This window comes from Nymphaea colorata, chromosome 9 (genome assembly GCF_008831285.2).
Source record: "Nymphaea colorata isolate Beijing-Zhang1983 chromosome 9, ASM883128v2, whole genome shotgun sequence".
NCBI lineage: Eukaryota > Viridiplantae > Streptophyta > Magnoliopsida > Nymphaeales > Nymphaeaceae > Nymphaea > Nymphaea colorata.
Genome location: NC_045146.1, coordinates 4,999,087 through 5,005,049, shown reverse-complemented (window position 1 = coordinate 5,005,049; position 5,963 = coordinate 4,999,087).

The following is a 5,963-nucleotide window of genomic DNA, read 5'->3' as shown; positions in this document are numbered from 1 at the left end:
TAGCCTTTTGATATTTTATAAGCAAGAAAGACACTAAGCCTTGTTATAGGAACTGCTCAAGGTAGTAATTGCATTGGATAAGTTCGAATCTTATCTACTTGGCTCAAAGGTGGTTGCATATTCTAATCATGTAGATGGTGGTTATCTTATAAGCAAGAAAGACACAAAATCTAGGTTAATTTATTGGGACTTGTTGCTATAAAAGTTTGTTCTTGACATTTGAGACAAAAGGGAAGCGAACATGTAGTAACATATCATGTCTTTAGGAAAGAGGAATTCTATTAATACTAAAGGTTTGCCGGTGATTCTTTTTTAAAGAAGCATGTAATGGTGGTACGGGCATTACTTGTCTCTTGATTTTGCAAACATTGTAAATCATTTGATAATTGAGTGACTCCTTGTGTATTAGAACAAGAAAGAGAGATTGATTTCTGTACATGTGAAGCATTATTATTGGGATAAGTGAAAGTTGTTTAGATATTGTGTACACCAAGTTATCAGGAAGTGTGTTCCTAAGAAGGAATATGAGTCCATGTTGCAGTTTTGTCATTCTTTGGTATGGCTGAACACGAGCCAAATCTCGGCCCAGTACAAAAACTCAAGTTTGAGCTCAAGCTTCATAGAATAGGCTTGGGATCAAATCGATGATACAATGTTGATTTCAAGCTCACCTTATTTAATTTTTTTTCTTTTAACTCTTTAATATGATGCGCGAGACGATACAATGACTCACCAAACTTGTTTAAATGAGCTTCCATCCATATGCATCAGTTGATCAATGAGGGCCTTTTAAAATGTATCTGAAGAATTAAGGTCATAGTTTATCATAAAAGTAAAAAAGACAAAAGAAGAAACAATTAGGGGAGGCTCCTGAAAACCTCTTAACCTGGTCCAATGTTTTCAACAATGTCATCTTTGTAATTACTAATCATGCAACTTTTATGTCAAGTTTACAATTTTCCCTAATTTCTTTGGACCAACCATGCACATTTTGGCAAAAAAAATTCCATAGAAGTTCTCTATTGTTAATGCCAGCTAAGAGGAAACTTACTAGCACTTGCCCCCCTTCCCCCTAAGTGTATAATGCACAACACAACAATAAGTAGAGGCATCAATAGACATGCACGTTAATACATTATATTGTAGACCTTGATTTCATACTTGTTTCTTCCTAAATATTGATTACAAAAGCAGCTTGTTTACAGGCGCACCACCGTAAGTCACTTACAGCATTAGTTGGGTTCATTCTCTTCAACTCATGGCTAAAGATGTCATAAGTGGCCTCCTAATATATGGGAAAAATCATTACCAAGTACCTCATGTCACAATATCACCTTGTTCCCTCTCAAGCATCTCTACCCTTAGTCCAACTCTAGCAATATAAATTGGCAACGCCCTTTTTCTCGATTCAGATCAATAGTAATTTCCAGTTACATTGGCTATAGGACAATGCCTCAACCCTAACATCTCATGAGTATCTTGGCAACCATACAAGAAATAAGAAATTTTCACTTCTAATATCTCTCTCTTTTTCATATACTACCATAAAGAAAAAAGAGACACAAAGCACACAACATCTCTCAAGCTTGATCTAGGCAAAGAGTAGGAATTAGACACTAACCTTGTGCTTGATTTGTAGCCTGCTTGTTGCATCTTGTACATGGAAACAATTGTCAAATTTGAGAGATTTTAATAAAAAGCATTTTTAAACATACTTACGATTTTTTGTATAGAAAAGAAGCAACAGACTTCATTGTCAATCACTTAGATGGCAAATTTTTACTAGAAAAGTAAATATGGCATTCTACTGACTACAGCAGTCATTATCATTATTGTCTACTATATGTGAAAGCTTATGCCCTAAACTACCAACTGTAGACACTGCTAACAATTCCACACAAATATAAGATTTTCATAAATAATAAACATTTAACATATAGAAGTAAGTTTGTAATGACAAACCAATTATCCTTTGATTTTCTCACAAACGCAGCCTAGGAAAGGATTAGCATAGAAACTCTCTTCCATCTTTGGAAATTCACATGAATCCAATGTAGCATTTTAACTTTGGAACTCAACTTCGAGATGCTCTGCTTATTGAATTCATCAACAAGCTTCACAAAATTTTGCCAGTTAATTCAAAGAATCATGTCAACATATGCTGTCATCCTTGTTATTCAACAACAACATTAAAAGTTTAAAGCTTACTGCATAACAAGTTTGAAATGATGCTAAAATAATGCAAGGAAGATATGAAGCAATAATAATTAATGAACTTAGGTAAATCAATTTGCCAAAAATGGTTAACTTCTGACATGAAAATTCATCCAATAACTTATCAAAATCACATGTGAACTGAGTGAAGGAAGAAACCACTTGCATATCATAACGACAAAAATTCCATCTTAAGTTGTCATTTTGCACAAAGAATATCAACTGGAAGTGATCAAAAGAAACACCTTAGTCATAAGCAGATAAAAGAAGCACATAAATGAGCACAATGGAATCTTTCATTGCGAAGATCCTCAATAGTATACTTGTTTGGGTTTATGTTCCTAATGAGTTATCTAATAAAATTCAATTGCAGTGTTTAGCATGTGTGTGTGTGTGTGTGTATATATATATATATAGAACACTACCAATGAGTCACTGTACCACTTCCTTGCATGTACACCCAACTAAGCATCCTGCACTTTAAGTAATTACAACTGGACATCATACTATCATTTATCTTCAGTAATGTCAACAAGGAAGTCAACAATAATTGATCAATAAACGACTACTATAATATATAAAGACAAATAAACATTATAAATTTTGTTAGAAATACACTTACCTTTAGTAATACTACCACAATATTCATTGGATCACCATATTGTCTTATCCAATCACTTCACAAACTAATGTTTTTACCATCTTTAGTGCCACTTAACTCTTACTATCATCCAGGATTCGACTTCCAGTATTAAAAGTGGATTCAAACATAACTATAATAATTATAATAGACAATATATCATTTTCCATCTATGATAAAATGAAGTATTTTGGTCTAGTATCTTTGCATCAATTCAATATGAGAATTTGAAAAGAACATTTTCTATTTTACTTAAAGCTCTCAAAAAATTGCATTGCCACCAGTGTAGGCACTCTGGTTGGAACTACTACATGAGCACCCCGTTTCCTAAAATTACTATAATCACATTTAGTATCTACATTCAAACCTTCATTCTTGGTAATACAACGGTCATAAAGTTCTTGCAATGTACTTTTTACTAATGTTATTTACTCATTTTCTCTTATTTTGTATAAAAAAATAAAAAACAAACTCTAATAATATCAACTTTATCATTGGATCTAATATATATGCAATAGCCATCAACAAATTACATAATCTCCAACATTTGTGAAACTTTCCTTTCATTTTAGTTGTCATTATCTTTATTAATTTGCAAGCATTGTCAATTTTGTCTTGTAATGTTTTTTGGACATCTAACTTTTTAGGAAAAACAAGTTTACAATGGATAAATGGACCTTAAAAAAACACAAGAACATTATAAAGTACATCAAGAAAATTACATACTTGTTCTACTTTCTCCCATTCATCAGGTTCTAGGAACCATGTTCAAGTGCAATTTTTAATATCACAAAAGTAGAATTCCACTAAGTTGCAACATTTAATATTAGCTTCTTTTGATTGAGAATTTTTAATTCATTTACAACTAAAAAGCAGTGAAGTCTTGATGGGGAGCATTTTATATATTTGATTTCACTCTAATCTTGCTAATTTCATCTTTGGTAGTAGATAAAATATCTTGCACTATCAAATTTAAAGTATGTTCACAACAATGCATATAAAAAATTTATTGCCTTGGGATAAATTTACACCATTTTCTCTAAAATTTCCTTCAATGTCATTACAAGAATGTCATTTGAAAAAACATGGTCAACTATCATTGATTTCTTCTTTATTTTTTATTATTGAAGATTTTTAGCAATTACATTTACTAAAATATCACTGTATGTTGTGGTTCTATCTAAATAAAACTGGTAATATGATTTTGAAGTATCCGTGCATGATCTATGAAGTGAATTGTAATAGATTATAACTAATTTGTTGACTTGATGTCCCAATATATGTTGTCAAGCCAATAGATGTAATACCTTTGAAATACTCATTCGACTTCTTTTTTATTGCACTATATAATTTTATAAAATCTCTTTTGTCGTTACCCTTGAAATGAGTGACCAATTTGGGAAAGCAAGCTTCTGTAAAAATCTAAACTAGCAATGTTCAACCATATTAAATGTGTATTCATGAAAAACAATCATCTTTGTTAAAATTTCTCTTATTTTTTTGCGTCAAGGTTGGCACCCTTAATCATCAATTCTTTTGAATGACCTGAAACTTCATTAACAACAAAACTCAAAGTGTATTATTTTTTGCTACCAGGACATGCAAAATACTTTTGTATCTTCTTATCGATGATGTACTTCCTTATATACTTCCAAATGTTGTTTTGCAATACTTGGATCTACCTTTTTTATAATACACACAATTACTTCTTCGTAATTATTCCAAACCGAAAAAAATCTTTGTCAATTTGTCTTTCATACATGCATTGCTTCTTCAACTTTATCAATGGTTACATCATCACTTTCAGTTGACTTCAAATAAGTTGAATGTAAGTTGTCATCAACTATAAACTATTGTGTAGTGATCCTTAATGCATGAGGTGGTTCTAATGAACCTGCTCTTGAACTGCATATTGGTTGTTTTCTTTTATCTGTAATATTCTCTCTTGACGTTGGCATTTTTCTTCGCGTGCAAACAAGAACATAGTGAAAAATTTAACTTGATAAAAAAATTATAAAACATAAATAGAAAAGACATAACTCCACATTTTTATTTGATGCTGCCTTCTCTAACTTAGGTCATTTTTTTCTCTTTTGGCTGCAATTGCCATGACAGCCAGAAATCTTAGTAATCAGCTTTAACACAAAAAAATTATTACTTTCTCTATTATTAATATATGAGATATACTTATTTTTATCTTATATAACACATATACATATATTTCAGTTATAACGTTATCACATTTTGGTAAAAACCTAATTAACGAGTCTTAGAAAGTCATACATTTATTTTTTGCAGTATTCATATTTTTTTTTCATATTCTAAACTGTATATGTACAATATTTTTCAAAAAATCATTTTTTTTGTAAATTAAAAAGATATTTTACGTTTTAATCATAACAAAATAAAAGATTTGACTTCCTTCTCTTCTAAATTTACGATGGGTATAATATATAAAGGAACCCAAATAGGTTATATATTACGGGGAGGCGTGAGAGGATCCATCCCCCTATGACATGCAGCCGGAAAGCTCCATTCACATCTGCTCAAAACATATAACCTGCCATCTTCACTCCTCCTCAGAACACATGAGTTGCCATTATAAAGGAACTCTAGGTTTTTAAAGTCAATGCTGCTTTCTAAACTTTAGACAAAGCCAAAAAAATATTTTATTTATAAAAAATAGCATAAGGTCTTAGATTTTCCACTACCGAAATTATTAGATTCATCATGTAAGAAAGAAATTCAAGAATTTAGTCTTTATGTGAATTTTAATTCTAAAAGTAAACTGAAAGTCAAAACTGTTGTTTTATCATTAATGCTATGTTTTTTATAATAAAGGAAAGAAATGACATACATATATGCACATTTATTTTTAACATTATCACAACTTAGGTGTGAGTGATAGACAATTTAATAGAATACTCTAAAATGAAAGAGAACTCAAGTGACATTTTCAATTGAAAACTGTATAAGGATCTAGGTGAGCATGTGAAAAAGTTGATGTGGCTTTGCCATTGCAAAAAACTATCCCCCAGTTATGTATGTGTAGAAATAACATATGACTCTTCCATTAGCTATGTTTCATGGTGGTCATAAGGTGTCATAA